Source organism: Rhodnius prolixus, unplaced genomic scaffold (assembly GCF_049639745.1).
Source record: "Rhodnius prolixus isolate KJV_2025 unplaced genomic scaffold, Rpr scaffold_6, whole genome shotgun sequence".
In the NCBI taxonomy this organism is placed as follows: Eukaryota; Metazoa; Arthropoda; class Insecta; order Hemiptera; family Reduviidae; genus Rhodnius; species Rhodnius prolixus.
Window position 1 is genome coordinate 40,544,933 of NW_027411634.1, and position 26,154 is coordinate 40,571,086.

The 26,154-nt window shown below is 37.6% G+C and overlaps 1 protein-coding gene and 1 long non-coding RNA gene across 2 annotated transcripts in view; one reads left to right on the top strand and one right to left on the bottom strand.

Moving 5' to 3' along the window:
* Positions 1-26,154, top strand: part of LOC141460490 (LIM domain only protein 3-like) — a 239,128-nt gene that overhangs the window by 69,550 nt on the left and 143,424 nt on the right. The window lies entirely within an intron of this gene.
* Positions 1-26,154, bottom strand: part of LOC141460200 (uncharacterized) — a 30,078-nt gene that overhangs the window by 495 nt on the left and 3,429 nt on the right. Inside the window, exon 2 of the long non-coding RNA XR_012461783.1 lies at positions 22,820-23,006. This is a non-coding gene — a long non-coding RNA (uncharacterized lncRNA). The remainder of the gene's footprint in view (positions 1-22,819; positions 23,007-26,154) is intronic.

The window sequence follows — 26,154 nt, forward strand, 5'->3', positions numbered from 1 at the left end:
TATGAGAAATTTATAGTAAAGTATGTTAGGCGGTTAGAGGCTAGACCCGCATAGCTAAGATGTATTGCGGTACTAGTCTAGGCCTTGGATTTTATTTGAGGAATTTACAGTAAAGTATGTTTGGCGGTTAGAGGCTAGACCCGCAAAGCTAAGATGTATTGCGGTACTAGTCTAGGCCTTGGATTTTATTTAATGGTTAATAAAAGAAATTTACAGTAAAGTATGTTAGGCGGTTATAGGCTAGACCTGCAAAGCTAAAATGTATTGCTGTACTAGTCTAGGTCTTGGATTTTATTTAATAGTTAATATGAGGAATTTGTAGTAAAGTATGTCAGGCGGTGATAGGCTAGACCCGCAAAGCTAAGATGTATTGCGGTACTAGTCTAGGCCTTGGATTTTATTTAATGGTTAATATGAGGAATTTACAGTAAAGTATGTTAGGCGGTTATAGGCTAGACCCGCAAAGCTAAGATGTATTGCGGTACTAGTCTAGGCCTTTGATTTTATTTAATGGTTAATATGAGACATTTATGGTAAAGGATGTTAGGCGGTTAGAGGCTAAGCCCGCAAAGCTAAGATGTATTGCGGTACTAGTCTGGGCCTTGGATTTTATTTAATGGTTAATATGAGAAATTTATAGTAAAGTATGTTAGGCGGTTATAGACTAGACCGGCAAAGCTAAGATGTATTGCGGTACTAGTCTAGGTCTTGGATTTTATTTAATGGTTAATATGAGAAATTTATAGTAAAGTATGTTAGGCGGTTATAGACTAGACCCGCAAAGCTAAGATGTATTGCGGTACTAGTCTAGGCCTTGGTTTTATTTAATAGTTAATATGAGAAATTTATAGTAAAGTATGTTAGGCGGTTATAGGCTAGACCCGCAAAGCTAAGATGTATTGTGGTACCAGGCTAAATTCCCCGGTCTATACCTTTAATGGTTAATATGAGGAATTTACGGTAAAGTATGTTTGCTAGTCGCCTCCGTACACGGTTGATGGATGTAAAGCCCGCTCAAAAAATAGGCCTAGACTAGTTATGGTTAATAAAAGAAATTTATAGTAAAGTATGTTTGCTAGTCGCCTCCGTCCACGACACCTAATTTGGTAGTTGAACGTAAAGCCCGCCTGAAAAAATAGGCAATTACATTACTTTTTAAAGAATTAATTTAAATTTGCCTGTAGGTATGTATATATAATTTGCAGTCGAATTTTTTAAAAAAAATCATTATTTCTTCTTTAAGTTTGCTTCCATTAATTGGGCAAGTTGGTGTGCGTTTGACATTATTCTAAAGTGCTATTTCTGTATATTGACGATCCTGTAACATATCTACTATTAAGAACTTGTTCTCAACTCCTTTAAAATTGCGGGATATATTTAACTTGGTATTTTTTTTTCCGATTTTCTTACTTATAAACATTTTAATTATTGTTGAAGTATTTTTAGTTTAATTAACTAAGTATTGGAGATATAAATAGTTTTCTTTTTTATTGTTTTTAAAGATAATATATCTTTTTTTGGTAAAGACTCTTTACATTAGTTAAATTTAAACTTATATTTTGGAAGACTATTTGGAGATATCTGTCTGTCTATACTCCACTGGAAGCAATCAACCAGATTGTTTAAATTCATTAAAAGAGATGGTGAGTGGTTAGGGGGGGAAGCCTAGTATTAGTGCGACTGTGTGAGTGAGGGAGTGAGATAGAGTGGGTGAGGAGGGGGAATATATTAACCGAGTAGATTATAAGTGCTCACAAATACTTTACTATTTTTATAATGTCTTTACAAGAATTTAGATGCACGTATGTGTGAACGTTTAGAAAGGCAATATACAAGTTTTATATATATATATACAATGATAGTTCCATTAGGGACATATGTCGTTGTGGTTGCCTTAATGGGGGCACTTAAAAAATAAATTGAATCGCAAAAAAAGAAAAAAAAAAAAAAACTAACAGTGTGTTAGGGCGAGCGAGACGGAGATACCCGAGAGATCATATTCTTGGTTCTAACAATGTGGTGGTACAGTGCCCCTGGCGTCCGCACTGCTAACTAATTCCGCTCGTTATGGCGATATAGGCCGCGTGGTGTCGCACGAAGTGGCTAGGTTTTTTTTTTTGTCCCTTGAATGGACACTTAACTGTTAAACATTAACTCGTACCTAAAGTGGAGTTAAATAAAAATACTATTAATAAAAAAGGCATGACGCACTTAAAAAAAAAAAAACGTGTCTCAACATGTTTGAATAAAATACGTTAGTTTCAAACGTTAGTTGTTTGAAAAAAAAATCTGATAGGAACACACATACATTTTTACTTCCTCTCACTCAGCTAAGGAAGAGGAAGTGCAGTAATATTCAGTTCTGCGATTGGAACATTTTCACCAGAAGTATCTGTTTTGTGTCCGGAAAAGTGTTTTTCTTTTTTGTTTCATATTGGTCTGACTGTCAGTTCTATTTGTCCACCTAACTCACAAAAACAAACATAAATCACAAAAAAAGGTCAAATTTGACATTTCCGCTTTGATAGCCAACAGAACGCCATGAAGTTTTGATCAAAACCGGAAGAATCAATTCGAAAAAATGGCATTAACCACTTCCTTAAACCTGGTTAACCAGCTGATATTTAGATCTATAAAAAGTAAAGTAAAGTAATTGCCTATTTTTTGAGCGGGCTTTACATCCAACAACCGTGTACGGAGGCGACTAGCAAACATACTTTACCGTAAATTCCTCATATTAACCATTAAAGGTATAGACCGGGGAATTTAGCCTGGTACCGCAATACATCTTAGCTTTGCGGGTCTAGCCTATAACCGCCTAACATACTTTACTATAAATTTCTCATATTAACCATTAAATAAAACCAAGACCTAGACTAGTACCGCAATACATCTTAGCATTGCGGGTCTAGCCTATAACCGCCTAACATACTTTACTGTAAATTTCTCATATTAACCATTAAATAAAATCCAAGACCTAGACTAGTACCGCAATACATCTTAGCTTTGCGGGTCTATCCTATAACCGCCTAACATACTTTACTGTAAATTTCTCATATTAACCATTAAATAAAATCCAAGACCTAGAGACAGAGAATCGAACCCACTAAACCAACAATACATCTTATCTTTGCGGGTCAACTCTCATAACCGCTCGGCAACCGCAACGCCCAATCTATTTCCAGTAAAATTCAATTTAGGGCACTTTTAGAAACGGTCGGTTAGGCTACCCTCCAAAATGCCTTTATAATATGGATGAGAGTAAAATGTTGAACTGAATTTATAAATTTAAATAAAATCAGCTGACCGGAAGTGGCACTTTACCGGAAATAGTTGTTTTTTTCGTATTTCCTGATTTTTCTCGCCACCGGATTCCACGTGATTTTAATTGATCTTCGGGAATATTAGTGAGAGAAGTGTTACTCGCCTGCTTTTACACGTCCTAAAGAGAGTTCAGTGGGTGAGTTTTTTTACTCACAGCTTGAGCCGTAATGGAGTGAGTGAAGCTGAGAAAATGACTTTTTCTCAAAAAAATTGAAAAAGTAGTTACGGGAGTAATATTGGTGCTCCTAGAACTCCTTGCAGCCGACGACACGCTCCTCCTCATACGCGAGGAATAAAGACTCTGGCGGCACGACAACGATTTGTCCCTGTCAACCAATTTATTTTCTCCTTTTCTCCCTATCCTGTCTCGGCCCATCAGCAGGCTTTCCCGGTAACACACTCGAGTTACAAGTACCATTACAAGGAAGTCGGACCACAGTCGGCTGTTTCTAACTTGGCTTCTACTTCAATTTAGGGTTGGCTTGTGTGCGTGATGGTTGGCAGAGTGTTTGGGGGCGGCTGTTGTTGTAATAAGGAAGGCGGGAAGGCGGCCGGAGGCAGTGCGGGGATGGGGATATCCATGACCGCCTCTTTAGTCGGCAGAAACACTTTTGGCCTTGGATAGCCTTGGGGAGTGAGCAGCAGGATGGAAGGCGGTGGAAGTGAAATCCTCCTCCGACGGAGGGTCGGTTGTGGGTTAGTTGGATATCAAGAAAGCCTGCCTTCCGGTCCCCCCCCCCGGTAGGGTGAAACTCAGAACCAGAAACCCACCGTACCTCTACAGTTGCCTTAGTGTGTGTGTGACCGTACACAGCAAGTGTATTCTTCCCTCTCTGACCGCCCTTCCCCCACCACCGGCACCCAAATTGTGATTTCATAGACTTAAAACACGAGCCCAAACATTATGAAGCCGACTTGTGATTTCTTGGGATTTAATTGTGCCCAAACAGGGGCCTAATCGAGTTAATTGTTTGGACTGAATTGTACTGACTGGGATCCAGGGCCAGCGGGGAGGTGCTTTTAATATTTCCTCTCTTATACAGAGACTTATTCAGAACTAATTTCACTGGTTTTTGGCAGGTTTAGACAGGTTTGCCCCCTCTCTACCATTGTGATGATATTCTCACCGAAAAAGTGGTTATATGTGTGAGATTTTTGGCATTCTTACAGTTTTTAGAACTGTACATTATATTAAAATGATTCTAAGTAAAAAAAAAAAGGTAAAGTAATTGCCTATTTTTTCATGCGGGCTTTACGTCTAACTACCAAATTAGATGTCGTGGACTGAGGCGACTAGCAAACATACTTTACTATAAATTTCTCATATTAACCATTAAATAAAATCCAAGGCCTACACCCCGGGAATCGAACCCAATAACGAACAATACATCTTAGCGTTTGCGGGTCTAGCCTCTAACCACTCGGCTACCGTGGCGCCCTTGAAATGACACTATAGAGCACGCGTGCCAAACTCAATTAAACCACGAGCCACTTGGTGCAACAGGCAAGATTCACGTGGGCCACAACATATTTACAAATTTTTCTTGTGTTTTCCTGGATATCTGGATTCAGAGACTGAGAACAGACATTCTTCATTAAGGTAGATAGTTGTTCATCAGTCAATCTTGATCTGTATGCCGTTTTATTTAATTTCATAGACGGGAAATAGTTGCTCCACACAAAAACGTATTCCAAAAATACCACAAAAATTTGTACAGCTAACCTTTTTTTTTGGGGGGGGGGATATTTCTCACCTAAATAAGAATATCCCTTGGGAATGCCTACTTCGTCTTTTAAATAACCCGAATCATTTTGGAATTCCACTGACAGTGGCAGGACATATGGTTTCCAAACGTCGCTGGAACTGTCAGGCACGTTTAAGCACCCAGGCCTCTCCAGAAAAGGCCCTGGGCCACGTGTATACTCCGTCTTCAATAGTTAACCGGAAACTGGGAAATTGTGTATTACCGATATTGCCTCTATTTCCCCCCCTCCCCCCATCACCCCCTAAGCGATATTTCCTTCATAGAAAACTTTTTTTCTATTTTCCTTTTATTTTAGTATATCGTGGGCTACAAGAGATTAACTCGGGGGGCCGCATGCGGCCCGTGGACCGCCTTCAGTTTGACACCCCTGCCATAGTGGAAAACCGAAAAGAAAAAGTCATTTTGCAGAAAATCTCTCAAAAAAAAGAGAAGAATTTCCCTCGACAAATTTTCCAATCAAAAATTGTGGTAGCCATTTTTCTTTTTTTGGCGCAAAATATTGGAATTAATTTTTTTATTAATTTATTAAATAATTAATAAATAAAATTGTTAATTTTTTTTTCTTTGTATGTTCAAAATTATTAAAATTTAGACAACCACGTCTTCACGAAATCCTTTTTTTGTCCTTCAAATTGACAAGATGTAATTAGTTGTCTAATGATTATTAGAGCTCCAAATAACCTAAAACAATAACATTGTTAACTCTAATTGGTTTGTCTCATTTAACACAATATGGATTCTTTAGTAATATGAAATGAAAATTTAAAAATAAACTCAAAAAAGAAATCTTTTTTTTTTCTTCTTCTTAAACTGGACTGTCTTCTTCTGTTATTCTAATTGAGCCATTGTCTTCAGAATTGAGATGCTGTGGGTGATGAGGGAGAGTTCTTTGGTTCTCTCCGTAGGCATAGCAACGGTTTAGAATGTTAAGGAGATTTAAAAATCAAAAGATTTTTAAGTTTTTCCCCTTTTTTTTTTTTGCTTTAAAAGGACCCTCCTCTTCCGGAAGTGCCCTAAATCGCTGGATTTCTGGGGAAAATTTTTTTTTCCAATAAAAATTATTGATCTATTTATTTTCCAATCATCATACCAAGTTTAGAGGAAATCACTAAGAAAAATGGAAAATTTATTCAGTAAAGTGGGTACTTCCGGTGGACCAATGCTGACCAAAATTTTTGTGTACCACCCTCAATTGGTATCTAAGAGAAATATCAAATTTCAACTTCCTACGATTTTTCGTTTTCAAGTTACGGTGGATACAATCGGACCGACAGACTGACTGTTTTTTTTATTTATGTTTTTGAGATATTTGTACACAATCAATTAAAAAAATTTCAAAAAAAATCTACTGCTTATTAGACTCCGGGGGGGTCTTATATCCGGTGAGAACCCTAGGTTGGGAACTATGTTCGTCAATATAAGTGGCCCCCCCCCTTCAATCTTGTGAGAGAAATACTTCGTAGTAACAACAATAACAAGAGACCTCATTAATAATTTAAGAAAAAAAAAAATAAACTGTCTTTTTCCCCACTTCCACTTCATATCTAATTAGAATAAAATTAATTATGAAACGGTACCAGAGCTCGTTGTTTAGGAATTCCTTTAAAACGTGCTCATTATCATTGTGATGTTTTATGCGTTTGTTTTGTGTTGTGTCTTTGTGTTAGAACTCTTAAGTGAATTTGATATTTGAATTACAATGACAAAAGGTTTCTTTTGTGTCATTTTTTTTTTGCCTTTTTTTGTCTTTTTTTGTCGACCACAACCCACTTTGAATACAATGGCTAGTGATTGTTTAAGTATTAAATAAAATTCTATTTCTATTTTATATTTTTGTATCATTTTTATTATAAACAATTCTAATTTGTTTATAAGCATTTTGTTTACTCCGGTCTTTTGTGATCGATTCCATAAATGTTTACTCTAGTTAGGAAAATATTGCGATCGCGTCGAATTCTTTTCCAATTTTACACCGAAAATGGCTGTTTTGAGGTCCTCTGTGTAGCCCCCGCCCAAAAAAAAAGAACATGTTTTTATCCCGATAAATTTGTCTATTCCACACTACTCTCGTGACTAGCTCTAATCCTCTTGTACTGTCTCTCACTTCTTCTGACATCCCTAATACTCTCACTCGCCGACTGAATCGCCAGTGACCCCGCGACTTCCTTGTAGTCTGAAGACCTAAATTACGAGGGTCGTTTGAAAAGTCCGTGCAAAGTCAGAGAGATAGCACTACTGGCGCGTATCGAGATTATGTTTAGTTAGTAGCATCTCTTGGAAGAACACACACCAAGTTTCAGCCAGATCGGTCTATTTCTTTGTGTTTGGCATTCGTTTGAATCGAGGAAGTCGAGTGATTTTCAAAAAAATGGACGAAAAAGAATTTCGTGTGTTGATTAAACACTACTTTATGAAAGGCAAAACGCCTCAGGAGACTAAAGAGAAGCTTGATAAACATTATGGTGACTCTGCACCTTCGATTAGAACAGTTTATAAGTGGTTTCAAAATTTTCGAAGGCTGCCATATGGGCACAAGTGACGCTGTACGTTCTGGACGCTCTGTTGAGGTTACTACTCCAGAAATCATTGATAAAATCCATGATATGGTGATGGATGACAGAAGAGTGAAGGTGCATGAGATTGCTAGTGCTGTGGGCATCTCGAATAAACGGGTACATAATATTTTGCATCAACATTTGGACATGACAAAGCTATCCGCAAGATGTGTGCCGCGATTGCTCACGCTTGACCAAAAACGAAATCGTGTGAAGTGTTGCAAGGACGGTTTGCAGCTGTTCCAGTAGAATCCGCAGGACTTTAAGCGTCGTTTCGTCACTGTGGATGAAACATGGATACATCACTACACTCCTGAGACCAAAGAACAATCTAAACAATGGGTTACCAAGGGGGAATCTGCGCCCAAAAAAGGCGAAGACCGTTCCTTCGGCCGGAAAGATTATGGCGACTGTCTTTTGGGATTCGCAAGGAATAATCCTCATCGACTATCTGGAAAAGGGTAAAACTATTACAGGTGCATATTATTCATCGTTATTGGACCGTTTGAAAACGGAGCTGCAAGAAAAACGCCCACGATTGGCCCACAAAAAAGTCCTTTTCCATCACGACAACGCACCAGCTCACACCTCAGCAGTTGTGGTCGCAAAATTAATGGAAATAGGGTTCCAACTCGTTTCACATCCCCCCCTATTCTCCAGACTTGGCTCCCTCGGACCACTATTTGTTCCCCAATATGAAGAAATGGCTGGCGGGAAAAAGATTTTATTCAAACGAGGAGGTGATTGCAGAAACGAATGGCTATTTTTCAGACTTGGACAAATCCTATTATTCGGAAGGGATCAACAAACTAGAGCAGCGTTGGACGAAGTGTATAAGCCTAAAAGGAGACTATGTTGAAAAATAAAAAAGGTTTACCCCAAAAAATTAAGAAGTTTTTATTTTTGCACGGACTTTTCAAACGACCCTCGCATTACTCTCCTCTCTTCCACTCATATTCTCCTCCTCACATTCTCCTCTCTCCTATAGAGAGTGCTACCGCTGGGTAGTCTCTCTCCTCCTGCTCTCCTCCCGCACCTGTTCATCATATTCTCCTCCTCACATTCTCCTCTCTCCTATAGAGAGTGCTACCGCTGGGTAGTCCCTCTCCTCCTGCTCTCCTCCCGCACCACTTTACCATATTCTCCTCCTCACATTCTCCTCTCTCCTATAGAGAGTGCTACCGCTGGGTAGTCTCTCTCCTCCTGCTCTCCTCCCGCACCAGTTCATCATATTCTCCTCCTCACATTCTCCTCTCTCCTATAGAGAGTGCTACCGCTGGGTAGTCCCTCTCCTCCTGCTCTCCTCCCGCACCACTTTACCATATTCTCCTCCTCACATTCTCCTCTCTCCTATAGAGAGTGCTACCGCTGGGTAGTCTCTCTCCTCCTGCTCTCCTCCCGCACCAGTTCATCATATTCTCCTCCTCACATTCTCCTCTCTCCTATAGAGAGTGCTACCGCTGGGTAGTCTCTCTCCTCCTGCTCTCCTCCCGCACCACTTTACCATATTCTCCTCCTCGTATTCTCCTCTCTCCTATAGAGAGTGCTACCGCTGGGTAGTCCCTCTCCTCCTGCTCTCCTTCCGCACCAGTTTACCATATTCAGTCTTCATATTTACTTGTTGTGTACAGTATACAGATTGTAAATAACAAAATAAATTAAAAAAAAAAAAAGTGTCTATATGTGCGTATCGTCAGTCTGTCCGTGGATTCTTTCAGCATAATTATCACAGTGAGTTCAAATTTGTTGTTTATTTTAGTGTTGCTAATAATCAATAAACGACAATAAGCTTTTAGACCAAAAAATGCTCTAACCGGAAATGCACCTTCACGGAATCGAATTTTCCGTTTTTGTTGTTTTTCGTTTTTTTTAACACTTTCTCAAAAAAAAAAAAGAGATCACTTCAACTAATTGCTTTAACCAGTTTAAGCGTGTTTAACGTGTGTATACACGTCCAAATCAAATCTCTATTACGGTGCGTTTGACGTGTATACTCGTTGTGGGAAAATATAAAATTGCCATTAACTATAAAAACTGTAAAAATTTTAATAAAATACAATAGGGAATTTTATTTGGTGGGATGTTTCCCTATATCTTACCCAATAGAACTGCTAAGTATTTTATATGGAGGGAGGTGGTGGGAGTGGCGCGCCACGGTAGCCGAGCGGTTAGAGGCGAGACCTGCGAAGCTAATATGTATTGTGGTACTGGGTTCAATTCCCGGTCTTAGGCCTTGGATTTTATTTAATGGTTAATAAAAGAAATTTACAGTAAAGTATGTTAGGCGGTTAGAGGCTAGACCCGCAAAGCTAAGATGTATTGCTGCACTAGTCTAGGCTTTGGATTTTATTTAATGGTTAATATGAGAAATTTATAGTAAAGTATGTTAGGCAGTTATAGGCTAGACCCGCAAAGCTAAGATGTATTGCGGTACTAGTCTAGGCCTTGGATTTTATTTAATGGTTAATATGAGAAATTTACAGTAAAATATATAGGCTAGACCCGCAAAGCTAAGATGTATTGCGGTACTAGTCTAGGCATTAGATTTTATTTAATGGTTAATATGAGAAATTTATAGTAAAGTATGTTAGGCAGTTATAGGCCAGACCCGCAAAGCTAAGATGTATTGCGGTACTAGTCTAGGCCTTGGATTTTATTTAATGGTTAATATGAGAAATTTATAGTAAAGTATGTTTGGTAGTCGCCTACCAACGGCTAGTCCGTCCACGACACCTAATTGGAAGTTGAACGTTAGGTCCCGCCTGAAAAAATAGGGTGGTGCGAGTGAGCCAAATGATAAGTGGTTCGCACATGTTTGGGTCTCCGCATTAGAGATTGTGGAATTAGGCACACAAATCAAAAGCTCTCAACCCCTTGTGCAATGCCGTCTATTCCTTAGATAGAGACAGACCTCACAGAACGAGCATGATTTCATTTTGTACAGAATTCAAAAAGCTCTTTTCTTCCTTGTAAAAGCTCTTGTGTCCTTAGTTATTAACTAGAGCAATGCATACGTGAAGCGGTGCAAGATTTTTTGAAAGAGCACAGAATGCTCTGCTGTAATCTGTAAGCCCCAGAGAGATTGCAGAAAAAGTCGCTTGCAGTGACTATTACGACTATTGTAAACTTTTAGTTGTTTTGCTCTGCGTTCGACGTCGTGTATACACGTCATTATCTGATTTTAATTCCGCACACTGTGGGGGGGGGGGTTAAAATTAAATTCCACGCTTAACTGGTTAAACTTCATACACTTGTTGCATATGTGCAGTTCTGCAACTTTTATATGAAACATTTTTGCCGGAAACGTCGATTAAGAGGGGGGGCCTCATATCTGGGTGATATGGGTAGTTGTGCTGTATTCTCTTTTTTAGTGTAAATTATGGGCTTTCATCCCAATAAATCTTAGTAAGGATCACATACGGGAATAAAGTTCCTTTATTTGAAGAAAACCTGGCATACCGGAAGTGCCATTTACTGAATCGATTTTTGAAGTTTTTGGCATTCCCCCCCCCCGGAAAATGTCCTCTAAGTTTCGAGAAAATTTTCTCACGTAAACTGCGATAATAGAGAAAGTCAGTGAGAATGAATAAGCGCACAAGATTTTTCTCAGTTGAGTGCGGCCATTTTGCGCCAGCAGTTCCTCATTTTGGCTATTTATTAAAGTTCTAATAATGGAATTTGATTTTCCTATCTTACATTGAAACATGAGGCCATAATTGGCTTCAACGGTACGCGGTAGTAGTGGGCATTGTTGGTGTACCAGAAAAGTACCAAAAACTTGAAGGCCGCGCAGACTGGAGGCTTTCAATTGAGGAAAGACGTATGAAATAACTAGAGTCTCAAGGTAATAAGAAGTGACTGTCTCGTAGAGGATGGAGGCATGGATAGAATTACCGCCTCCCGACCTACAATGGCAGCCACATCCTTTTCCACCCGCGGGCGGATATTTCTTACCTTCCGCCTTCCTACAGGATCAGAATGAAAACGAAGAACGGCTATAGAGAGCTGATCTCCACAATCCAATTCTGTTTTTGTCTTTTCCCCATTGGGGGCCGGCCCGTCTCTCTCCCCCCGGCCAATCTCCCACCAGCTCCCCCCCCGAAGCTCTTATCCCCCCTGGCCGTTTACAATAAATCACATTCATTGACCATTTTTTCTTCCTGCCCTCCTAACTCGGACATTATCTTTAATTTTCTTCTTCTTTGTATTCCCTCCTCACCCCCTGCATTCTGTTTGCGGTAGTCTTTCTTTTGAAGCATCTTTTTTTTGCTTTCCTATGGTGCAAGCATCTCGACTGCTGGGGCCTCATTCTACAGAAGTAATCTCCCAGAAAGTTTGTAGCTTGGGTAGCTTTCATTTTTTTTGTAGAGTTTTTTTTGTCCCAGTTTGGGTGATTTTTTGTGCAGAATGTGTGCCCTTAATGTTGGCAATTAAAAGAAAATAAGTATTTTTATTTACGTCTTTGTAGTTGCGTCAGTAACAGGATATACTCCATTCCTGTGGTATCCCAGTTCTACCAACAGTTATAATTATTGTTTCGAAAATTGAGAATTCAGTAAGCTTTTCCACTTATGAACCGATCCAACTTTTTGCAAGTTCCATCTGTTGTTGTTGGCGAGATTTTCTGCTTAATAGATAAGGGGAGTTTTGCTTCCTTGTAAAATTTGTCCCTTTGCCCCTTCACACTCCACCCCGGATTGATTCGGAAGGTGCTTTCATGGAACAGGTAGGAGGAGTTTATAGGTACCTTGGAGTCTTGTTTAGCCGGGATGGCAGAATTGATAAGGAGGTGCTGTATCGGGTGTGGTTGTGGCCGATAAAAGCCTACGGGGTCTGATCAGGAATACTGTGGTCGGTAAAAGAGAGGTCAGCAAGACCGTCTTACTTACCTCTTCTTCAGTATGGGGCGGAAGGTCGTGGACTATGCTGGGATAAGCATGCAATCCTCGGGTTACAGCTGCCTAAATGAGATTTCTCCGCCGGGTCGAAGGGAAAACGTAAGCGTGATAAAATTAGAAATGAAACAATGAGGAGCAGCTTAGAGATACTGAACCCTTCGTAACCAAGTTGGAGAATCCGGCAGTTGTGGGGTGGTTTGGCCACGTCTGCACGGAGAAGTGGAGAGGAGAAGATTAGGTGCTTGATGGAGGCCAAATCTGAAGGCCGCAGACCAAGAGGCAGACCAAGATTGGGCTATTTGGATTACATCGAACGATTGGCACAAAAGCAAGGCCAGACTAGGTCTTCTATCCAAAAATTGGCAAACAACAGAGAGAAGAGTACATCCGTTGGTTAAAGGCCTAAGTTATCTAAAGCTCGACGCTGAAAGGCATAAGAGCATTAGACAAAGTATGTCAATTTCATGTTCTCATAGGAAATATCAATTTTCCACGTTAAGTAATTATACAGCTTCCATTATCTAAATTAAAATAGAAACTGCTAGATAAATAAGGGTGAAAGAAACTGCGCAGACCAATTAAATCATAGAGTTTATAACAAACAGAAATGATTGACGGACGTACGTATGTACGTTGTGCATGAATTGTGATAGGCTAACTATTAAAGAAAAAATCATCCCCGAACATGATAAAACGTAAACATAACACTAAAGCATTGGATCTCCCCCACCTCCACCACCACCAAGACCACATCAAGACAGACAAACATCAATACAATTTATGAAAATGAAAGAGGGTAGAGTATTGTGTGGTGGTCCCTCTGTTGGATGAAGAGTTCAGTGTGAGTAGAGTTGATGGTTGTGTGTGGGGGTTGGTAGAGGGAACAAGAGCCTAGATGTGGGATATATATTGGGGAAGCTGGAGGCTGCCTCTAGAGATGGAGCGGATCAATGGGGTACAAACAACTTCAATCCCATATCCATCTGTCTACTAACCGGTTCCAATAACACTCTGGATATCCAGAATTGGATGTCACCCCCTGGTAGTTCTATTTCCTTCCACCTTCAGTGGCTTGCGCGTGACATTTATTAATGGTTGGAAATGGTTTAAAGAATTAAAAAATAAAATAAGAAATTTTTAAAGAGGAGGAATTTTAAAGCGAGGATACAGCATCCCATCTTGAGTAGAAGACCATATCGTAGAACTACCCACTCATAAGGAAAAAAAATATGTCCTTACATTTCTTGACAAATGCATCTTCTGCCATAACAGCAACGCAGTATATAGGATTATCGTTTGGACTATTTAACTATGAGTAAATTTTGGACTTATATAAATATTCTAAAAAATTTGTAATGCATTTTCCCTTTTTTTTTAAATTTCATTCCCGCCAAGCTCGTATACATTGTTGAATCCTGGTTTCAGTCATGTTAATTTTTGGCATACCAGATGGAATGAAGTATACGAGGTCTGTAAATTAAGTAATGAGACTGATTTTTTAAAAAAATATTATTCAAAAAGAATTACAATTCTATATTGTCACCTTCAAGATAACTTCCTTCTGAAGCCACACAGCGCTGGAGACGTTTCTTCCACTCCTCATAGCAGTGCTCGAACTCCGATACTGGAATAGTCTTCAGCTTGTTGGTTACAGTGGGAATGTCACAAGGACTCAAGTCAGGCGAATAAGGAGGCTGAGGAGCCACAGGAATATTTTTACTGGCCAAAAACTCTGGTTTATTGAAATTGCTGTGTGACAAGGAGCATTATCGTGATGCAACACCACCCACTTGTTCTTGATGTTCTTGGTCTCACACGAATGACCCTTTTTCGCAAGTTTTTCAAGAACCTCTCGGTAAAAAGTGTTGGTTGACCGTTTTGACCTTGAGGTAGAAACTCTTTGTGGACGATTCCTCCGTGGATATCGAAAAAACAAATGCATTTGCATTTGCATTTGCTCTTCGACTTCGCCATCCTTCGCTTTTTTTGGGCCTTGGAGAGGTTGAAGTGTGCCGCTCCATGCTCTGGCGCTTGGTTTTTCTGGGTCGTACTCAAACACCCAAGACTGGTCGCCAGTAATGAGACGTTCCAGAAAATAAGGGTCATTTTCAATTGAATCCAAAAATCACCACAAGGGAACTCATTCAAACGGCTGTAACCGACCAGCTGAAGGCTATTCCAGTATCGGAGTTCGAGCACTGCTATGAGGAGTGGAAGAAACGTCTCCAGCGCTTTGTGGCTTCAGAAAGAAGTTATTTTGAAGGTGACAATATAGAATTGTCATTCTTTTTGAATAAAATTTTTTTAAAAAAATCAGTCTCATTACTTAATTTACAGACCTCGTATAATTTAGTGTGCCTGGGAGGTGGGAAAAGGTTTCCAGAACTGGATCAGCAGTGAACCCTACGAGAAATATTTCGGCCAGGTTCCGTAGCAATACCGGACGAAGACCGGCTGAAGAGTCCCCATGAAGCTGACGTTAGATCCGCTTAAACTGTGCCTCAAGCCGTTCCAAGTAGCTAGCCTTAGTTACAAAGAATCCCTTAGCCAGAAGTTGACTAATTGGAAAAACTGTTTTCGTGGATAGAATTAAGGATCGAACCCTGCTACAATCAGTTCGAAATTGTTTTCAACCCAATCTTTGAATTTATTCCAATTTCAGCCATCTATTAAAAGAAATTGGAACTAATTTAACGTTAAATGCTCTTCAACATTTATATCCACAGTTATTGAAATATTCATCTGGTTAAAAAACTAACCTTAAAAAAAAAATCAATGCCTTGTTGATTATATAACCTCCCTTTTGTAATAATATCACAGCTAATAACACTCTAAATTAGGGCTTAGTTTCATCAATAAAACAGACCCCAATTTATTCGTTGATTTGAATCAATCAATAAACGCTGTACATCATTTAATTTAGCTTGAGGGAGCGGCCCGTGTCTTTCCACCCCCCCTTTTCCATCAGTCTTAAACGCTGATTAGATTTTCATTCATGTATACGCTGCCTAGATTGTTAACAATTTAAAAGGTTTATCGAGCGGTTTCATTAAGACAGTAAAAATAATAAATTAGTGAAAATAATAATTATTGACCATAATTTTTCTTCTTTTTTTTAATTCCCCAGCCTACCTTTGCCGTCGTGTAAATTATTGATTTTGTGTTTTCACCGGATATGCACATTTTCCAGACTCCTGGTGGCAAAAATTGGCTTTCATTAGGTGAAGGTGTGTGGGGGGGGGGCTAGCGAAATCCAAAAAGTGAAAATCGTGGAAAATCTTAATTTTATTTTTTCCAAACCAAAGGTTGCAACATTTAGGGTTTTAGTTGGAAGTCGATATATCGGGAAGTGCCAGTTTACTGCTGCACGGTAGCTACGCAGGATTTCTAGGTGTAATTTCAAAATGGCCTACCACCAAGCTCACGTAGATTAAAAAAAAATGGCTACTGAGGTTCCGCCCTTCATCCGCCATCACGAATCGCGTAGACCATCTTGCAGTAGATCCGGCTAGAATTTGTCTGCTGGTTCGCTCAGTTCTATTAGTAGTACCATAAAACTATCTCTTTAGGCAGTACGAATATTATATAAATATTAGGGGGTGTGTCGTTATGTGCGAGGCATAGATGCCCTTGAAGACGCCAAGTTCTCTGAAGAAGTGGTCTAATCCACTTCGTACTGCCGTGCAGGAAGCGAGGATATAATTATAAGAGGTTTGTGGTCGCCAACAACAACTAAGGTAATTCCGAGTTAAGGTAATGCCTAAGTTAATTAAAGTAGGTTTAAAATAAGTACCGTCAAGACCCAACCTTATAATTCACCAATTCAAAGCACTAAGAGATAGGTTGTCAAACGTCAAACAAAATCCAAGCTATCAATGTCTAGTTCAGGGATCATCAAAATGGTCGATATTGACCTCTGGGGTTTGATCTGATCTAAGGGGGTCCTATGCTATCTTCAATTTATTTACAGCAACGCAGTATACAGGGTGACCAGAGTTATATGCTCCACCCACTTTTTTTTTCAACGGCGGGAAATTTCGAAAAAATAAAAAACACGTATTTAATCATTTTTAGTCTAGTTTATTTTTAGTGATTGACCCATTTTTTTAAACCCCTGTATCTCGAGATACAGCATCCAACTTTGTTTTTTCAAATGGAACGTTATATTTTTTTTGGCATATTTTTATAGTATTTGAGCTCCTAAAAAAGACAAAAAAAATTTTTTTGAAATCGGTTAGGTTTTTCAAAAGTTATGGTGGTTTAAAATATGAAAAACCAATTTTTAGTTTATTGTCAAAATTACGTTATTTTGTTTAAAGAATCTGTTCAAACTGGGCACAATCAATGGATAGGCAAGCCAAAACTCTGGACTCCCACACTTTGCTTGTAGCAGCACTTAAGGTGGCGAAGTCAAGATCTAGGCAGGCTAGAGTTATTCGGCGTTCAGGTTGTTTTTTCTACAAACGTGGTAGGAAATCAACTAATCGGCCCATACTTCTACAGAGAGAACTTAACTGGTGTAAGGTATCTAACTTTGTTTAAGAGACATTTTGCCAGTTCTGTTTGAAGATGTTCCTCTACAACGTCGGCTAGATATGTATTTTCAACAAGATGGTTTCCCGGCACATAATGCGAGAGTTGTTCGAGGTTACCTGGAAAGAAATTTCCATGAAAAGTGCATAGGGACTCATTGTCCTATCTAATGGCCACCTCGATCTCTGGACTTAACCCCAATGAACTATTTTTTGTGGGGATATCTAAAAAATAAAGTATACAGTAACCTTAATCCCGTGGCTTCAGTCGATGATCTGAAACGTCGAATAACTCTAGCCTGCCTAGATCTTGACTTCGCTACCATAAGTGCTGCTACAACCAAAGCGTGGGAGTCCAGAGTTTTTACTTGCCTATCCGTTGATGGTGCCCATCCGTTGACAGTTTGAACAGCTTCTTTTAAAAAAAATAAGGTAATTTTGACAATAAACTGAAATTTGTTTTTCATATTTTAAATTACCATAACTTTTGAAAAACCTAACCGATTTCAAAAATTTCTTTTTTGTTTTTTTTAGGAGCTCAAATACTATAAAAATATGCAACTAAAAATATAACGTTCCATTTGAAAAACAAAAGTTGGATGCTGTATCTCGAGATACAGGGGTTTAAAAAAATGGGTCAATCACTGAAAATAAACTAGACTAAAAATGATTAAATACGTGTTTTTTATTTTTTCGAAATTTCCCGCCGTTAAAAAAACAAGTGGGTGGAGCACCCTTTGGTCGGTCACCCTGTATAGGATTATCGTTTGGACTATTTAACTATGAGTAAATTTTGGACTTATATAAATATTCTAAAAATTTTGTAATTCATTTTCCCTTTTTTTTAAAATTTCATTCCCGCCAAGCTCGTATACATTGTTGAATCCTGGTTTCAGTCATGTTAATTCAATTTGAAAAAAAGCAGAGAAATAAATTGAAAGTGGCGCTTTAAGGCGATTTAAGATTGAAACTAACAGCATTGGTAATCTTGCCAAGCGACATCAAGCATCATTGATTTATGGAAAAAATAAAATAGATTTTTGTTAAAATAAAATAAATAGTTTAAGAAATACGTCAGTTTATATAGAGTGGTCAATAAGATAATTATCACATTTTTTAGGGAGTCGATGGTCAAAAATGTTTGGTGACTCCTGGTCTAAGTAAAGTAATGCCTATTTATTTAGGAGGGCTTTACGTCCAGCTACCAAATTAGGTGTCGTGGACGGAGGCGACTAGCACTCGTATTTTACTATAAATTTCTCATATTAACCATTAAATAAAATCCAAGGCCTAGACTAGTACAGCAATACATCTTAGCTTTGCGGGTCTAGCCTAACATACTTTACTATAAATTTTTTATATTAACCATTAAATAAAAACCAAAGCCTAGAACCTCGGGAATCGAACCTACTAAACCAACAATACATCTTAGCTATGCGGGTCTAGTCTCTTAACCGCTCGGCTACCGTGGCACCTATGGTTAATGTACTTATTGTGTAGAACTTTTAATTGGTTCACGCATATTTTTTTAAGGAATCCAGGCGTTGTCTTTACTAATCTTTATTTATATTTATAAGACATATTGTCGCTTAATAAGTGTGGGCGAATGCTGAACTAATTTTCACAAGCATTAAAAAAGCTTATAAATAAAGACAATAATTGCCATAAAGTTATTTTTATCTAACCACCCGCATGTAATTTTTCTTTTCTTTTTTTTTTAATTTCCAGTTTTAATTAAATTGTTAAATTGTATTTTTAATTACTTTTTGTAATCCATTCCATTTTTCTAATTAAAGAAATTTAAATTAAAATTCATTAATTATTTATAATGAACAGCCCACTTTCTTAATTGTAATTAAGTTTTTTAGAGCTTCTCCCACCCCCGGCTAAACAAACAAAGTGCTTACTTAAGCTGTTTTTTTTTATTTAATTATTTGTTCTTTCTGTCTCTGTTCATTGTCACAGGGGGCATCGCCCCCTTTAGAGGTGAAAATATGTAAATGTGATGAGGTCATAGCTTACAACTAAGAAGTTCGCTTCAAATATTTTTTACCAAATATATATGTACATATTTTTTGTAATTTTTTTTTCTTTTTGTAATTTTCTTGTAACATTTGGTACATTTTTTTTTTTTGTAATTTACGTTTTATAACTTTTTTTATCGTGTCTAGTACGACGGGTTAATTGTAACCCGCTGCAGATTTCCGCTTTTGAATTTTTTTATATCCGGAAGTTTCCGTTTAGTGGTTGTTTGTAAATATTAAGGAAAAAAAATATGGTTTTCACAATTTTTATTGCTGTTTATGTGGGACTACTCATAACTTGAAGACGGAAATAACCAGGGCACCACAAAGTATAATTCGGAAAATCAAGCTTATATTATCGTCTATGCACTCATAAACCGGTCGACAACACATAAAAATATCCTGGTTTTTATTTATTATTATTATTTTTTAAAGTGTTAATTAGAAAATAGATAATGTGTTGTTAAATTCCGAGTTTTTTGAACGGAAATGGCGCAACCGGAAGTGTCGTTTTTATTTACGTTTTTTTTTTATTTTTTTATTTTTTTGGCTTTTTTTGGCATCGGCTTCCGCCATACAGCCAGCATTGTCTAGGTGCTTATCACTAGAATATCACTCACTCTCCATTCTTACCTTATAAATACATTCGCTTCACACACATTCATCCCTCTACTATATACAACTACGTACAACTAATGGATGGATCAGTACTCTACTATATTCCTGCCATCTCCTTATAGCTTAACCGAAATTAAAATCACCGTAATCCTTTCGCTAATCATTTTCTTGCATTCATTCTAATCGGCTATAACTTTTAAATATATTCTTGTACGGATTATTTACTTTTTTGGCATTTTCTTAAAAAAAAAAAAATTTTAAATATTTATTTTTTTTAATTTTCCATTTTCTTTGCTCTAGTGCTGAATCTACAACCTCTACAGTTCGATTAGGACTCTCGGGATAGGAGGGGTGTTATTGTTCCCTCTTATGAAGGGGGAGGTTAACAGTCTTGATCAAAATCTGAGTCCAAAGAAAAACCCCCCCAAAACTACTGGAAGTACGATATTATTTAATGCATTTTTCACGTTTTTCACGCTTTTTCTTTTTGTGTAAATGTTTTCTCAATTTTCTCGGTAAAAAAAAAATACGTTTTGAGCATTTTTTTGGTGCAAATTAAAATATTACTCTAAGTCAACAAACTCGTGGCTAGCTCTTAGTGAATGTCATCTGGGTGGTTCACCAGCAGAATTTTTTGTTTTTCGCTTTTTTACGATTTAAGAGTGTAAAAGATGTGGGTATTGGAAGAGTGAAAGGGTAATGGGTTCTGAAAAGGGAGAAATAAGGGAGTATTCATGGAAAAAAACCTTTAGTGCACCCTCTCCCTCTCCAGGAGTCCTGCCTTGCCAGCCCTAGGAAGCGCTGGCACTCTCCCACTTACAGAATAAAATAAATCAAAATGGTTAAAAGAAGCTAAAGTAACCTCCTGCTTCCCTACCTCAGGAACTTTCCCACTATTGCAAGCTATAATGTCCAGAAGGAGGAGAGAGAGAGTGGGCATCTTCTTTCTTCTTCTTTCCTGCAGCTTCTTTTTTCTTCGGAGATGAAGACAGAGAGAGAGAGAGAGACAGAGTGGCAGAGAAAGAACCGATGGTTCTTAGCAATATAAGGCCCTAGTAGCAGAGGATGGCTGCAAATGGTGGCAGCAATGGGTAAAACGGGAGGAATTGTGGGTGGTTCTGGGTATCTCCGCTCCCCCCTCACAGGATAGGGCGAGCTCTGGTTTCCCTCGTATCTACATCCGCGATCCATTTTCAATTTTCAACCTGAAATTGCTTCGTCCTTTCTGTCCCAAAGTAAGCGGCAAGAAAGGGCCGAGAAGCCCCCCAAGATCCCTTTTTGATAGACTATCCCCCACTCCTCGTCCCAACAACACACACACATTCCCCAGGATAAAAACCACTTCCCAGCATCCCATCTTACTCTCTCTCGCCTTCTTTTACTCAATTTCTCCCACTAACTCTTAAGGGGCCTTCCCTTGGTTGGCTCTCTCCTTGTATCAACCCAATCACCAAACAAGGTTCTCCACTATGTGCCCTTCTTTTTCTTTCTCTGTCCCTCTTCACCTATTACTCTTTTACTTTCTCTTACCTCCGTGTCTAAAAACTTAACTCACATCTACTCATGGACCCGACAACAACATGAGTTTACTCAGACGGACAAACATATAGACATCGTACATACTTTTATAGCACACATACATACAAACCCCATCTTTCCAGACGTTTCCCCCCGCTTCTTCTTTCCAGGCCCCCCCCCATTCATCGTCATAACAACTCTGGGTCTTGCCCTAAGCACCAGCCCAGTCCTGTCTGTTTTTCTACTTCCCCCCTCAGCGTTGGGTGTCCTTCAACAATTCTGGTTACGTACTAAGAATTTGTTACACTCGCCAAACCATGCTCTGGTATATCGTTTTGCTTCTACCTCTGGTAATACATTCTAAGCATTACTAGCGAACCTCCCCCGTCCACTGCTTACTAGTTCCCCCCTCTCACTCTCTCTTACTCTCTCCATCATAAAAAAAAAAAATAAAAAAAATAAATCAAACAAACAGAACAATCATGGTGGTTTTGCCTGTCCAAACCTGCAACTGATAACCTAAAAGTGCTCTTCTGGCACTTCTTTATTTATCTTAGAAATAACGTCCCAATTTTTGTACAGTTACAATTTTCCCAATTAAAGCATAACTTTTTTTTCTTCCGGGAAATCCAAAAATTTGGCAATCAAAAAAAAGCCAGAGCTTGGTAAAGAATTGTTTATTTTATTGTGCGACAATTTGGAGTTTGAAGGGCATCTAAGATCAATTAGAAAAAGTTCAAGTAGCATATTTTTTAAAACATTTATTGTGTGTTTGCCTAAATTTACTCCTAATCATTTAATACGCCTTCAAACTGGACAACCTCGTTTGAAATATGAAGTACTGAAACACGTATTAAGATGGTTGCATAAAATTTCTTTGTGTAAATGATGATAACCATGTAAAGACCTAGGCGCCACGGTAGCCGAGACTTTTTACTTTACTATGTAAAGATCTGCTTAAAGAGACTGATTGTGATGAGCAAGCTCTATCCAAGCAACATTAAATTTAATTGGTACTTTAACAGGTAGTTGGAATGCTTAAAAGAAATTAATTTAGAAGAATGCTTAAATCACAAACCTAATATCTCTATAATTTTAGTCAGTTACAGGGAACATTTGCACTTAACTGATTTAAATAAAGTAAATAACATTATGTTTAACATATTTTGGAATTCTCAAAAGTTTATTACAAAATGTTGGTCAACAATATTTTAGATAAATTCCTTTCTTTTCAAGTTATAAGAATTCTGTATCTGAAATAAGATTGGGTGGCCCCTTATGTCATTAAATTTAAAAATCAATAATGTAATTTTGTACAATCAAACCCCAAAGATCATTGTTTAATGTGTAATCAGAACGAGCCGGAAACATTAATTGTTTATCAGCTGTGCCCAGTCTACGAAAGTTTTAGAATCCCACTCCATATATAGAAATGTAAAAGATCTTACAGTTAACAAAGTTTATAAAGTGAACATGAACTTGGAACTCCTTTGTAACAGATACATTTTGTATCTCTATACAAATAAATTTTGAAGTTCAATTAAAGTATAACGATGTTAACAATTAGTAGAATTCAATACTCACCGAATTTTTTGGGGTATCCTCTGAGGGGATGCTGTAACAGCTAGTCTGGACCATTCACTGGGGGATAAAATTCTCTCTAAAGTCCTTAATCCACATGCGCCTCAGAAAAAAAAAGAGAAGAATTTGGAGGCAACACTGCTAGCAGTAGCCAACGGAAGTAGCCACAATAAGCTACCTATGACTTAACCTGTGACGTAACATTCAAATAAACCAATCAACGGAAGTAATAACTCAGTCATCACAAAACACTTAATACTCTTAAAAAGTTATTATAACTCTTAAAACACAAGATCCAGACTGTATTCAAAACTTAATTATAACTTATTATTACTAACAATGTCATCTGAATACAATAGACAATAGATTACAATACGTAGTAATTTAATTAACTCGTTAGAATATAGTAACATTAATAAAACACATCACAATAATTACTGTATTAACGTTACATAATTAAAAAGAATTGAAAATGTTAATCATTAAATTACGAAAATACAATACAGTAATTATATAGAGTAATTTAAGATGGCGATTTTATTATTAATATTATAAATAATATTATTATTGTTGTTATTTTAATCTCGTATTATTATTTCTTTATGGGTTCACTTAATCAATATCGCTGTGGCACCGTTTGAGTGTTCAAAATGGTTACAATAGAATTTTATTACGTGAAAGAGGGTTACAAGAGAGTCGTTTTCAGTGTTTCATTACCAGAAATCCCATTTTTTTTTTTTTCTGCCCTTTGACCTTCAAAGCGATTGAACGGTGAACAAGTCTAAACCTGATGAGACTATTCACCCTTGGGAAGTAACAGGGTAGATAGCAGAAAGTTGGGAAGTTAGGGATAAAAGCAATGTCTCAGAAATACACCGAGTATCCTAAATTTTAGCAGTCGGGGAATACACCTTGTGGTATGTCCCGGAAAATTCCAGCCTAGAAGGTACTAAGATTTTTCTCTTTCCTGGCTTTTCCGGTCAAAAAAAAAAAAAAAATTTTTTTGTTCCTCGGCCAGACCAATTGAGGAAGGGAGGGATCCGTGTATGTGCACCAAAAATCACTCGTAATTCTTCCATAATATACAGGGTGATCCATTTAAAACGCACCAATCGCTAATAACTTTTTAGGAAAGCGGAATTTCGAAAAAACCCACGAAGTAAACTATATGTTTTTTTGGGTCTAGTTTTCAAATTTTCCACCCGAGATGCTGTATCTTCATTTTTGGCGGAGTTGCGGCTAAAAAACCTGTTTGTGGTTTCATAAGGACCAGTGGTTTTGACAATGATTATGAAAACTACATAAAACATTGTGGAGTTGCACTGTTGCTCTGGTCGAGTAAACATCGTTCTCTATGAGTATATCTGTTTTTCAGTAAAAATCCTATCCTGCTCGGATTTGAACAGTGAAAATTGGTGTAAAGTTAGTGTGTTGCACTTAGATTGCGGGGTGGAAATTTGAGAAAATTTCATCGAGCAGTTTGTTATTTATTTTAAGTTGAAAATTAACATTTTATTAAATTTGATATAACTTTGGCGAGATTTATGTGAAGGCGAGGTCTGGGTGGGGATACGGCTTGTTTCGGAGTTACCCCCTCCAGGTAATTACTGTTTATTAAAGGTAAATACTTGTATTAAAAGTGAACTTATCCACAAAACATTATCTTGGTGTCATCGTAGAATAATCTGCCTGCTGTCAGTCAATAATATTTGTTTTTCTTACACTTATTTAATCTGTGAAGATGGCTGATTTAGAAAAGATTTTTAGCGCAATCAGTTCATTAAAAATGAGTGTTGATGACAACATAAAAAAAACAGACGAAATTAAAAATATGTTGGTTGAAACAAATAAAAAGTTCGACTTAATGGAAAAGGAGATTACAACGATAAAAAAAGAGTGCACCGAACTAAAAAAGTTAAATAAGAGACAGAGTATAAAAGTAAAATTATTAGAAAAAGAAGCTCGAGCAAAAAATTTGGTGTTGTACGGTTTAAAGATCGAGTCCGATAATATGAAGGATATGTTATCAGAAATTGTACAAGTATTTAATTCTAAATTAGAAGTCAGTTGTTTGGAATCTGACATTACTTATATTCGTAAGCTGGGAAACAGTCCTAATAAGCCCACTTTGTTGATTAAATTTGAAAGTGAAAAAAAAAGAAACGAGATTTTGTATAAGAGATTTAGTTTAAAAGGAACAAATTTGGTTGTAACGGAGGACTTCCCCAAAGAAATTAGAGAAGAAAGAAGAGTTTTATATAAATATTACCAACTGGCTAGAGAAAAAGGCGAAGATACGAAGATGCGTTACGATTATGTTGTTGTCAACTCAAATAAATTTTTCTATGAAGATATAGTGAATGCCAGCGGTGCTACCAAAACATCGCAGAAGAAGAAAAAAATAACGCCAAAAAAAAGATCTACAAGGAAAAGGAGTAGTGAAAAGGAAACATCGCAGACAGAAGACTCCAGCCGCCCCTCTACGCCGAGAACTAGCCAATTAATTCAATGGTTGAACACACCAGATCGAAACAAACTAGAGCAGGTATTGAAAAAGGTAAAAACGTCAAGGGATAGGCCTATTTCGGAATAGCAACTAACACCTCATTATCCAAAAAATAGAAAGCATGAAAAGAGTAATACAATTGAACAGTATTCTAAAACAATATTTCTAAAGGTAGCGTCTCTTGGTAAGGTGCTGTATATTTCATACTGTAACATTGGTGGTTTTAAAAGTTTGTATAAGCTATCGAATGTTGAAATGAATTTGCTAAATAACAATCAGATAATTTGCTTAGCTGAAACATGGTTGTTAAGTAATAAGTTCGATCTTCCACTTTTTCTCTCTGATTATATTTCGTTCACTTCTCCAGCTGTAAAAACTAATAAAAGAGGAAGAGCTAGTGGAGGATTGATAATTTTAGTAAAGAAATCTTTTGAAACCTGTTCAATGTTAGCAGAAATTAATGATTATTGGTTGTTTTTGGGAATTTTTATAGAAACTGTATTTGTGATTGTCGGTAATATATATTTGCCACCTTCGTGTGATATAGAATTACAATTAGAATTGCTTAGCAACACTGTCATTAAACTAAAATCTGAATACCCTAACAGTAATATGATTTTATTGGGAGATTTTAATTGTCGAGTAGGCAATCTAAACACTCTTTGCGACGATATTTCTGATTCCTTCCAACTCAGTGCAGTAAGAACATCATTAGACCCTACAATAAACAGAAGGGGTAAATTGTTAACCGAAACAATGGAGTTGTTAGGATTTTTTCTATGCAATGGCCGTTCGAATTCAGATAACCCCGGGAAAATTTCATTTTTTTCCC